The sequence below is a fragment of the Pleuronectes platessa genome, unplaced genomic scaffold, assembly GCF_947347685.1.
Source record: "Pleuronectes platessa unplaced genomic scaffold, fPlePla1.1 scaffold_317, whole genome shotgun sequence".
Taxonomy (NCBI): Eukaryota; Metazoa; Chordata; class Actinopteri; order Pleuronectiformes; family Pleuronectidae; genus Pleuronectes; species Pleuronectes platessa.
Genome location: NW_026519101.1, coordinates 3101 through 16186, shown reverse-complemented (window position 1 = coordinate 16186; position 13086 = coordinate 3101). Strand labels below are relative to the sequence as shown.

The 13086-nt window shown below is 43.9% G+C and overlaps 1 long non-coding RNA gene across 1 annotated transcript; it reads right to left on the bottom strand.

Annotated features, from left to right (window-relative positions):
- Positions 1 to 8734: 8734 nt before the first annotated feature.
- Positions 8735 to 10026, bottom strand: LOC128436400 (uncharacterized). Its single transcript, XR_008338055.1, has 3 exons — positions 9841 to 10026; positions 9125 to 9272; positions 8735 to 8894 (listed from the first exon to the last, which is right to left on the bottom strand). It is a non-coding gene; the product is annotated as an uncharacterized LOC128436400 (long non-coding RNA).
- Between the last annotated feature and the right edge of the window lie 3060 nt (positions 10027 to 13086).

Genomic DNA, 13086 nt, shown 5'->3' with positions numbered 1-13086 from the left:
GAAGGAACCAGCTGAGGTGAAGGAACCAGCTGAGGAGAAGGAACCAGCTGAGGAGAAGGAACCAGCTGAGGTGAAGGAACCAGCTGAGGATAAGGAACTAGCTGAGGAGAAGGAACCAGCTGAGGTGAAGGAACCAGATGAGGTGAAGGAACCAGCTGAGGTGAAAGAACCAGATGAGGTGAAGGAACCAGCTGAGGTGAAGGAACCAGCTGAGGTGAAGGAACCAGCTGAGGAGAAGGAACCAGCTGAGGAGAAGGAACCAGCTGAGGTGGAGAAGGAACCAGCTGAGGAGAAGGAACCAGCTGAGGTGAAGGAACCAGCTGAGGAGAAGGAACCAGCTGAGGTGAAGTAACCAGCTGAGGAGAAGGAACCAGCTGAGGTGAAGGAACCAGCTGAGGTAAAGGAACCAGCTGAGGTGAAGGAACCAGCTGAGGTGAAGGAACCAGCTGAGGAGAAGGAACCAGCTGAGGAGAAGGAACCAGCTGAGGAGAAGGAACCAGCTGAGGTGAAGGAACCAGCTGAGGTGAAGGAACCAGCTGAGGTGAAGGAACCAGCTGAGGAGAAGGAACCAGCTGAGGTGAAGGAACCAGCTGAGGTGAAGGAACCAGCTGAGGAGAAGGAACCAGCTGAGGAGAAGGAACCAGCTGAGGAGAAGGAACCAGCTGAGGTGAAGGAACCAGCTGAGGTGAAGGAACCAGCTGAGGAGAAGGAACCAGCTGAGATGAAGGAACCAGCTGAGGTGAAGGAACCAGCTGAGGAGAAGGAACCAGCTGAGGTGAAGGAACCAGCTGAGGTGAAGGAACCAGCTGAGGAGAAGGAACCAGCTGAGGTGAAGGAACCAGCTGAGGAGAAGGAACCAGCTGAGGAGAAGGAACCAGCTGAGGTGAAGGAACCAGCAGAGGTGAAGGAACCAGCTGAGGAGAAGGAACCAGCTGAGGTGAAGGAACCAGATGAGGAGAAGGAGCCAGCTGAGGTGAAGGAACCAGCTGAGGAGAAGGAACCAGCTGAGGAGAATGAGCCAGATGAGGAGAAGGAACCAGCTGAGGTGAAGGAACCAGCTGAGGTGAAGGAACCAGCTGAGGAGAATGAGCCAGATGAGGAGAAGGAACCAGCTGAGGTGAAGGAACCAGCTGAGGAGAAGGAACCAGCTGAGGAGAAGGAACCAGCTGAGGAGAATGAGCCAGATGAGGAGAAGGAACCAGCTGAGGAGAAGGAACCAGCTGAGGAGAAGGAACCAGCTGAGGAGAATGAGCCAGATGAGGAGAAGGAACCAGCTGAGGTGAAGGAACCAGCTGAGGAGAAGGAACCAGCTGAGGAGAAGGAACCAGCTGAGGAGAATGAGCCAGATGAGGAGAAGGAACCAGCTGAGGAGAAGGAACCAGCTGAGGAGAAGGAACCAGCTGAGGTGAAGGAACCAGCTGAGGTGAAGGAACCAGCTGAGGTGAAGGAACCAGCTGAGGTGAAGGAACCAGCTGAGGAGAAGGAACCAGCTGAGGTGAAGGAACCAGCTGAGGAGAAGGAACCAGCTGAGGTGAAGGAACCAGCTGAGGTGAAGGAACCAGCTGAGGTGAAGGAACCAGCTGAGGAGAAGGAACCAGCTGAGGTGAAGGAACCAGCTGAGGAGAAGGAACCAGCTGAGGTGAAGGAACCAGCTGAGGAGAAGGAACCAGCTGAGGAGAAGGAACCAGCTGAGGTGAAGGAACCAGCTGAGGATAAGGAACTAGCTGAGGAGAAGGAACCAGCTGAGGTGAAGGAACCAGATGAGGTGAAGGAACCAGCTGAGGTGAAAGAACCAGATGAGGTGAAGGAACCAGCTGAGGTGAAGGAACCAGCTGAGGTGAAGGAACCAGCTGAGGAGAAGGAACCAGCTGAGGAGAAGGAACCAGCTGAGGTGGAGAAGGAACCAGCTGAGGAGAAGGAACCAGCTGAGGTGAAGGAACCAGCTGAGGAGAAGGAACCAGCTGAGGTGAAGTAACCAGCTGAGGAGAAGGAACCAGCTGAGGTGAAGGAACCAGCTGAGGTAAAGGAACCAGCTGAGGTGAAGGAACCAGCTGAGGTGAAGGAACCAGCTGAGGAGAAGGAACCAGCTGAGGAGAAGGAACCAGCTGAGGAGAAGGAACCAGCTGAGGTGAAGGAACCAGCTGAGGTGAAGGAACCAGCTGAGGTGAAGGAACCAGCTGAGGTGAAGGAACCAGCTGAGGAGAAGGAACCAGCTGAGGAGAAGGAACCAGCTGAGGAGAAGGAACCAGCTGAGGTGAAGGAACCAGCTGAGGTGAAGGAACCAGCTGAGGAGAAGGAACCAGCTGAGATGAAGGAACCAGCTGAGGTGAAGGAACCAGCTGAGGAGAAGGAACCAGCTGAGGTGAAGGAACCAGCTGAGGTGAAGGAACCAGCTGAGGAGAAGGAACCAGCTGAGGTGAAGGAACCAGCTGAGGAGAAGGAACCAGCTGAGGAGAAGGAACCAGCTGAGGTGAAGGAACCAGCTGAGGTGAAGGAACCAGCTGAGGAGAAGGAACCAGCTGAGGTGAAGGAACCAGATGAGGAGAAGGAGCCAGCTGAGGTGAAGGAACCAGCTGAGGAGAAGGAACCAGCTGAGGAGAATGAGCCAGATGAGGAGAAGGAACCAGCTGAGGTGAAGGAACCAGCTGAGGTGAAGGAACCAGCTGAGGAGAATGAGCCAGATGAGGAGAAGGAACCAGCTGAGGTGAAGGAACCAGCTGAGGAGAAGGAACCAGCTGAGGAGAAGGAACCAGCTGAGGAGAATGAGCCAGATGAGGAGAAGGAACCAGCTGAGGAGAAGGAACCAGCTGAGGAGAAGGAACCAGCTGAGGAGAATGAGCCAGATGAGGAGAAGGAACCAGCTGAGGTGAAGGAACCAGCTGAGGAGAAGGAACCAGCTGAGGAGAAGGAACCAGCTGAGGAGAATGAGCCAGATGAGGAGAAGGAACCAGCTGAGGAGAAGGAACCAGCTGAGGAGAAGGAACCAGCTGAGGAGAAGGAACCAGCTGAGGAGAAGGAACCAGTGACTCCACCTCAGTTACTCATGCTGAGCTCACAGAAGGTGTGAGGACACACTAACTTTTGCGTCACGGTCAAACATCTCCAGAGTAACGGACAGTTATAATAGAACATAATTCAAAGTTATAGATCAGAGGTTTTGTCTGAACTTGGACAATATGCAAACAACAGCTTTCAACTAAATCAATGCAGCTTTGTCAGAGTGTGTGTGTGTGTGTGTGTGTCTGTGTGTGTGACTGTGTGTGTGACTGTGTGTGTGAAGGTTATTACAGTATTGTTAAAAAATTGTTGAAACAAAGTCCTTAAAGTTACTGAAATGGAAAATTGACATTGACAGAACTGGGATTTCAGCTTTTCTTTTTTTAAACACAATCGTAGTTTTTCATAAGTTTTATGATATCATATTTCGTTTTACTGATGTCAGCCTCCATGTGGTCAGGTGATATAAATAGAGTCAGAACCCCCCCCCCCCCCCCCCCCTCCCCCCTCAGAGATGCATTGTAGGTGAGATCTAATCTCCAGGTGTTTACAGTTGACACAAACACACACACAGACACACACACACAGACACACACACACAGACACACACACACACACACACACACACACACACACACACACACACACACACACACACACACACACACACACACACACACACAGACACACACACACAGACACACACACACACACACACACACACACACACACACACCAACCCAGTCTCATCAGAAAATGTTCAATGGTAACGTCGGTCCACTTGGACCGACGTTACCATCTCACAATCAGGCCTCTCAGATTGTGAGATGGTAACATTTAGTCCTCCCATTGTTTTGCATTGGCGTGTTCTCACGTCACGTGACTCTCAAGCTCCCGTCTGCGGAGAGGAAAACATGGCGGAGATTCCTTGTTTTTTCAGATAAAAATATAATTTTGTAACTTAGTTTGGGCATAAAAATACATTCTGACACCATTTCTAGCGAGAAATGTGGTCTTTGCTTCCACAGTCTTCAGCCAGTTCGTGCTTATGATAAATATTTTAATAGTTATCACGCATGTTTTTATCGTTGCTATGATGGTTGCCATGGCACCACGGGCGCAGCTTGGTGTTTAAATCACAGTCCCTGCGTGGTGTCCTTCAGTGATCGTGAATGTTATTCATGTTATATAATAGTAATATTTGAGGCTAGATTACATCTCTAATGAGAAGGATCATGCGAGTCTGTTTATACCGAGGCCGGCCCGAGTGCGCGACCGGCCCGAGTCCGCGAGCCGAGCGGCCCGAGCGGCGCGAGCCGAGCGGCCCGAGTGCGCGACCGGCCCGAGCGGCGCGAGCCGAGCGGCCCGAGTGCGCGAGCGGACCGAGTGCGCGAGCGGACATGACGTGTGGCTGTCGTAAAAACCCTATTTGTAAACAACCAGCCCTTTAACTCGGGGCTGCGTCATAAACACGGCGCGCTTGGAAGACCACGATGTCATCTTCCTTCTGTCAGGTAAGTAGTTTATTGTTTTTAAAGATCGTTACGATCTAGGTTTACAGTCCGAGTGCGGAGAGAGTCCGTCAATCCACACTATGGACGCTGTTCATCAGCTAATACGCCATTGTTAGCCACATGCTTCAGCCCACGGTAGCCTGTGCTACCTGGGAGGTGAATACATGGTTGTTGAAAGCAGTTCAAGACGCTTAGCTCATCATTGAGGGACGCTACAATATAAATATAAACATGAATTTGATTTATGAATGCTTTAGATTAATAAGGAGTGTATTTGTCTACCATTACTCCACAATATCAGGTCAATTTGGTTTAATGTATAGTATGCACTATGACAATAATGTTTCCATGTTATGGAGTTGCGATTCATTTTATAAAACAATTGCTATGTTCTGTTTTTTAATCAAGGAGGATCCAAGTGAAGCTACAGGAGTTTCATTAACGTCAACAACTTGGACCAAACAGTTTGTTTTGCTTGATGAAGAGCAGGAAGGGCAGCCTGGAGAGAAAGAGAAGCCGGGTTGAGCCCACTACCATCATCCACGTACCACGAGGAAGATGAGGGAGAGAAATGATCCTACCATTAAAGAGGTACTTTTAAGTTACATACCAGAAAAAACATTTGATATAATTTGCCAAATATACATTTTTATTAAATCCCCAAAGTACACTTGCTGAAATACAAGTTAATATCACACTGAAAGAATTTTGATCAATCATGCTTCCCTGCTGTGATTGTTTAACTAGGAAAACAACTTTTTCCACAGGAAGGCAAGTAAATTTAAGGAATACATGTGCAAAGTTTTCCTCTGTTATGTATAATGATGACCCCCATCAAACATAATGTTAGCAATATTTACACCTTTTAATTTATACTGTTTATTTCTGTCTACATGTGTGAATTTGCCTTCATTAGTTTCAGAAAAGAGCGATGATGTATCGGTCAGTGGGCGGCAGCACGAGACTCCGCAAACTAGTCTGTAAGCAAAGCAGACGAAGGCATCGAGGTTGCGGCCTGCCATCATTGTTATTTTGCTTAAGGGACTGAATATGTTTCATGTAGAAATATTAGCATTTCCCTTATATCTACCAAAACTGCTTGTTTCACAGACTGCAGTTTTGTTTTGATCCGATGTGGTGTGCAAATACAACCGTATCTGCAATGGGTTGTGGGGCATTAACATTTGTAACTCTAATTTTGTTTTGACAGACTGTGAAAAGAACGTTGAGAACATCACCACTCTACAGGAAGACACAGTCCAGTAATGGGTGTCAGAAGTTCAGTAGTGAACGACAGGTACTGTGGAAAAATATGTGTCATTGTTGTACAATGTCCTTTGACTCTGTTTAAACAAGGTCAACACAAAAAGGTTTGATTGTAAACTGATATCGGTATGAATTCATGTTATTCTCCTCGTCAAAAGAAACAAACAATCCAAATTACCTGCAGAAAGCCCTTGATGGACGCTTCAGCTGCATCGTCAGACTGGTGAGACAGCAAGATGCCAACTTTAATGCCAATTTATTTGTGTAACATTCTGTGACCAAATGTATAGATAACTTTTTGTAGATTGTAAAAATAGATAACCCATTTATTACAAAAAAACTACACTAGAATTATCGCACTGCGTTGTATGACTCCGCTAACCAGAGCAGTGTCCGTCTACATATTTCTACATATTTTCTCTCATATAAATGACACTGTATCTCTTGACAACTGAAACCATAAGATGAGGTCAGTGTGGCCTTGACCTTTTTACTTTAAGACAAATACAAAGTTAGACAATCCGAAAACATGCAGTTATGCCTCCGGCGACTCGCTATTGCAGAGGCATTAAAACCGTAGTGTAGTAGATTGGATTTTATTGGTGTTACATTGGACATCTTGTATGGGTACACCAAAAAATATATTTGGTTTCACATTCTAGATGGCAATAAGCAGAGTCATCAACTCAGGAAAAATATTTCTGTAGAAAAGAAAGCCTTGTATGTGTGTATGTATACATACACACAAACGCACAATTGAGACGTTTTTGTCTTTTATCATATATTCTCAGGCAGTACTGATGCATTTACTGAGAGGGGACGTGAGGGCCTACTCTGCGTGCTCAGAGTTCAAGCCCAGCAGGCTGCAGCGGGCCTGACATATTCTGGAACAGCAGCACAGTCTTTGGATGACTCCTCTGAAGATGAAAACATGGCGAAGTACTTCTCCACTGATGAAGAACTGTGAGGGCTGTGATTAGCTACACTCTCTTGCTACAATGCTACTCATGCTACTCCCTGGCAGCCTTAGGAAGGCATTAGCTTGCTGTGTGGTAGCTGTTAGCTTCAGCATTTTTAGTTTTTAGTGGCCTGTCTGACGTTTATGTTAAAAAAAAATCAGAGGGAACCATCTTCATAATTTAACACTATGGTTTGTTTGTGTCCTTCAGTTCTTCTCAAGAGAAGCAGTACAGGTGTGCCTCAGCTCCACGGTCCCTCCTGCAGCCTCCGCTCCTGATGCTAACCTCATGTCTCCATCACACCAAGCAGCAGACCTGGATTGACAGACCTTTCTCCAGAGCTGCCCCCTCCCTCTGAAACCCCCCTCTCCAAAACACTATTTGTGTAGTTTTTAAAGTATTTTTTGCATGAGAATTGTTGATCATAACATTTCCAGCAGATGCCTTAATATAATGTTTGTGCACAATAAATGACATTGATCATAACATAATGGTATTTCCTTGCACTTCTACACCATGATATTGTCAGATAAGATGCTGATTACATTAAAGCAGTGAATGCTCTGCTTTAAGCAACATAAACACACAATGATTCAATGGATCTGAAGTAGAATGGGCACATTACATTCTGTAGAGAATGCCTCAGTTATGGAAGTCAGAAAATAACTTTCTTTATCTGAGGTTCCAGCCATTTATACTCACAGCAAAGCACACAGGTCTGGTTGTCTAAGTGGCGCCCATATCATATTGTTTAAGATGTGTAACATCAAGTTTGTGTTTCAGTGCAAAATTAGTCATTAGTCAAGAGTTCACCATCTTGTTTACACTAAAATTAGGTGACCCAGATGTTTCACAATGCAATCTGATAAGGTCTTATGAGAAACATTCTTAACATTAAAGAAATCAACACAGAGGATAGCAATATCTGTTTGACTTTAATCAGTAGCTGGTAATCGGCAGCCTGACTTATTCAAACACATTAATACTACAATGAATGAGGCAGGGCCTTCTATCAGAAATCAACTATATCGTCACGTTATGTTTCTCTTGAGCACATGGAAATTACCTTCAGCTTCCACTTACTGTCACCTGAACCATACTGTTATTTCTGTATCTACAGTGACTTTTAGGAAAACATATACTAGAGGGCAATGTATAAACATTAATACATCTTATTTATATAGAGCTTTTCAAGAAGTGCAAGTACTAAACTGAGGGAAAGCTAATACAAACAATATATATATATCTTATTTCCATGTGCCAGGACAGCCTCACACTTGGATATAAACCAATTTTAGAATACATTTGCTTATACTGGAGATCTTTTAAATTAATGTCCCAGAAATGATTTCTGATGGAAAACCCCTGCCTTATTCATTGTAGTATTAATGTGTTTGAATAAGTCAGGCCGCTGATTATCAGCTACGGATTAAAGTCAAACAGATATTGCTATCCTCTGTGTTGATTTCTTTAATGTTAAGAATGTTTCTCATAAGACCTTATCAGATTGCATTGTGAAACATCTGGGTCACCTAATTTTAGTGTAAAGAAGAAGGTGAACTCTTGACTAATGACTAATTTTGCACTGAAACACAAACTTGATGTTACACATCTTAAACAATATGATATGGGCGCCACTTAGACAACCAGACCTGTGTGCTTTGCTGTGACTATAAATGACTGGAACCTCAGATAAAGAAAGTTATTTTCTGACTTCCATAACTGAGGCATTCTCTACAGAATGTAATGTGCCCATTCTACTTCAGATCCATTGAATCATTGTGTGTTTATGTTGCTTAAAGCAGAGCATTCACTGCTTTAATGTAATCAGCATCTTATCTGACAATATCATGGTGTAGAAGTGCAAGGAAATACCATTATGTTATGATCAATGTCATTTATTGTGCACAAACATTATATTAAGGCATCTGCTGGAAATGTTATGATCAACAATTCTCATGCAAAAAATACTTTAAAAACTACACAAATAGTGTTTTGGAGAGGGGGGTTTCAGAGGGAGGGGGCAGCTCTGGAGAAAGGTCTGTCAATCCAGGTCTGCTGCTTGGTGTGATGGAGACATGAGGTTAGCATCAGGAGCGGAGGCTGCAGGAGGGACCGTGGAGCTGAGGCACACCTGTACTGCTTCTCTTGAGAAGAACTGAAGGACACAAACAAACCATAGTGTTAAATTATGAAGATGGTTCCCTCTGATTTTTTTTTAACATAAACGTCAGACAGGCCACTAAAAACTAAAAATGCTGAAGCTAACAGCTACCACACAGCAAGCTAATGCCTTCCTAAGGCTGCCAGGGAGTAGCATGAGTAGCATTGTAGCAAGAGAGTGTAGCTAATCACAGCCCTCACAGTTCTTCATCAGTGGAGAAGTACCTCGCCATGTTTTCATCTTCAGAGGAGTCATCCAAAGACTGTGCTGCTGTTCCAGAATATGTCAGGCCCGCTGCAGCCTGCTGGGCTTGAACTCTGAGCACGCAGAGTAGGCCCTCACGTCCCCTCTCAGTAAATGCATCAGTACTGCCTGAGAATATATGATAAAAGACAAAAACGTCTCAATTGTGCGTTTGTGTGTATGTATACATACACACATACAAGGCTTTCTTTTCTACAGAAATATTTTTCCTGAGTTGATGACTCTGCTTATTGCCATCTAGAATGTGAAACCAAATATATTTTTTGGTGTACCCATACAAGATGTCCAATGTAACACCAATAAAATCCAATCTACTACACTACGGTTTTAATGCCTCTGCAATAGCGAGTCGCCGGAGGCATAACTGCATGTTTTCGGATTGTCTAACTTTGTATTTGTCTTAAAGTAAAAAGGTCAAGGCCACACTGACCTCATCTTATGGTTTCAGTTGTCAAGAGATACAGTGTCATTTATATGAGAGAAAATATGTAGAAATATGTAGACGGACACTGCTCTGGTTAGCGGAGTCATACAACGCAGTGCGATAATTCTAGTGTAGTTTTTTTGTAATAAATGGGTTATCTATTTTTACAATCTACAAAAAGTTATCTATACATTTGGTCACAGAATGTTACACAAATAAATTGGCATTAAAGTTGGCATCTTGCTGTCTCACCAGTCTGACGATGCAGCTGAAGCGTCCATCAAGGGCGTTCTGCAGGTAATTTGGATTGTTTGTTTCTTTTGACGAGGAGAATAACATGAATTCATACCGATATCAGTTTACAATCAAACCTTTTTGTGTTGACCTTGTTTAAACAGAGTCAAAGGACATTGTACAACAATGACACATATTTTTCCACAGTACCTGTCGTTCACTACTGAACTTCTGACACCCATTACTGGACTGTGTCTTCCTGTAGAGTGGTGATGTTCTCAACGTTCTTTTCACAGTCTGTCAAAACAAAATTAGAGTTACAAATGTTAATGCCCCACAACCCATTGCAGATACGGTTGTATTTGCACACCACATCGGATCAAAACAAAACTGCAGTCTGTGAAACAAGCAGTTTTGGTAGATATAAGGGAAATGCTAATATTTCTACATGAAACATATTCAGTCCCTTAAGCAAAATAACAATGATGGCAGGCCGCAACCTCGATGCCTTCGTCTGCTTTGCTTACAGACTAGTTTGCGGAGTCTCGTGCTGCCGCCCACTGACCGATACATCATCGCTCTTTTCTGAAACTAATGAAGGCAAATTCACACATGTAGACAGAAATAAACAGTATAAATTAAAAGGTGTAAATATTGCTAACATTATGTTTGATGGGGGTCATCATTATACATAACAGAGGAAAACTTTGCACATGTATTCCTTAAATTTACTTGCCTTCCTGTGGAAAAAGTTGTTTTCCTAGTTAAACAATCACAGCAGGGAAGCATGATTGATCAAAATTCTTTCAGTGTGATATTAACTTGTATTTCAGCAAGTGTACTTTGGGGATTTAATAAAAATGTATATTTGGCAAATTATATCAAATGTTTTTTCTGGTATGTAACTTAAAAGTACCTCTTTAATGGTAGGATCATTTCTCTCCCTCATCTTCCTCGTGGTACGTGGATGATGGTAGTGGGCTCAACCCGGCTTCTCTTTCTCTCCAGGCTGCCCTTCCTGCTCTTCATCAAGCAAAACAAACTGTTTGGTCCAAGTTGTTGACGTTAATGAAACTCCTGTAGCTTCACTTGGATCCTCCTTGATTAAAAAACAGAACATAGCAATTGTTTTATAAAATGAATCGCAACTCCATAACATGGAAACATTATTGTCATAGTGCATACTATACATTAAACCAAATTGACCTGATATTGTGGAGTAATGGTAGACAAATACACTCCTTATTAATCTAAAGCATTCATAAATCAAATTCATGTTTATATTTATATTGTAGCGTCCCTCAATGATGAGCTAAGCGTCTTGAACTGCTTTCAACAACCATGTATTCACCTCCCAGGTAGCACAGGCTACCGTGGGCTGAAGCATGTGGCTAACAATGGCGTATTAGCTGATGAACAGCGTCCATAGTGTGGATTGACGGACTCTCTCCGCACTCGGACTGTAAACCTAGATCGTAACGATCTTTAAAAACAATAAACTACTTACCTGACAGAAGGAAGATGACATCGTGGTCTTCCAAGCGCGCCGTGTTTATGACGCAGCCCCGAGTTAAAGGGCTGGTTGTTTACAAATAGGGTTTTTACGACAGCCACACGTCATGTCCGCTCGCGCACTCGGTCCGCTCGCGCACTCGGGCCGCTCGGCTCGCGCCGCTCGGGCCGGTCGCGCACTCGGGCCGCTCGGCTCGCGCCACTCGGGCCGGTCGCGCACTCGGTCCGGTCGCGCACTCGGGCCGGCCTCGGTATAAACAGACTCGCATGATCCTTCTCATTAGAGATGTAATCTAGCCTCAAATATTACTATTATATAACATGAATAACATTCACGATCACTGAAGGACACCACGCAGGGACTGTGATTTAAACACCAAGCTGCGCCCGTGGTGCCATGGCAACCATCATAGCAACGATAAAAACATGCGTGATAACTATTAAAATATTTATCATAAGCACGAACTGGCTGAAGACTGTGGAAGCAAAGACCACATTTCTCGCTAGAAATGGTGTCAGAATGTATTTTTATGCCCAAACTAAGTTACAAAATTATATTTTTATCTGAAAAAACAAGGAATCTCCGCCATGTTTTCCTCTCCGCAGACGGGAGCTTGAGAGTCACGTGACGTGAGAACACGCCAATGCAAAACAATGGGAGGACTAAATGTTACCATCTCACAATCTGAGAGGCCTGATTGTGAGATGGTAACGTCGGTCCAAGTGGACCGACGTTGCCATTGAACATTTTCTGATGAGACTGGGTTGCACACACACACACCTGACAGAAGAAGTTCCTGTGGAGCCTCGAGTGTCGGGTTCATCTGTTAAATCAGCGACTTGTTTTTCTCTCTGGCTTTTTTCTCTATTGAAACATTTTCTATGAAACAACTTATTTTTCCTTAAAATTAAAATTAATGCATAATTAATAAATTCTGCATCGTGGCACAAACTAGTTTGTTAATTTTTACTTCAGCTTGGATTTTAATCTCCTGTCTCATCTTCTGAGTGAAGGTTCAGTGACATTAAAAAAACCTTTAAAGAAATGACAGATTCAGATTAATCACTTTACATATTTCTTTATTAGCAGATTATTGTTAGTTGTACTTTTCAGAGTAAAATTGCTGCATTGCTTCACAGGATCAATTTGTCCTATTGTGTTGTTATAGTGTTCTGATATTTTCACTGCAAGAAGGAAGTGAATAAACATTTTGATGAATGTTGATTAATCTTTGTTTCCTAAAATAAAATCCAAATCCAAACATCAGAATCAGAATCAGAATCAGAATTATTTTTATTGCCATGTATATTTGCACATAGAGGAAATTGCCTTGTTGTGAGTTGTGCACTGTACAAAAAACAATATGAAAACAACAATATAGAACAACAATTTATAGAGTAAGAGAGATATGGGCATGTGCGGCTCTAAGGATGACTGTTCTATCAGATCTGTGTCTCCTTCCTGATGATCTTCATGAATTCTTCTCTACACTCGGTCTTCAAATATATATTTATTATAATCTGCCAGGAGACAGCAGATCTGTCCTGTTCTCACTGTCTCTCATTGACTCTTGTCTTTATTGGTCCACTGAGCCTGTAAGTGGCTCTGATTTAATTACCGTGCTGCGCTTCATGCATCGTCCTGAACACAGTGGAGACACTTCAACATGTCACACTGCTGCGGGGGGGGGGATGTGTGTGAGATGCATGTTCCCGAGCCCAGCGGTGTCGTCTCTCTCTGAGTGTGTGTCT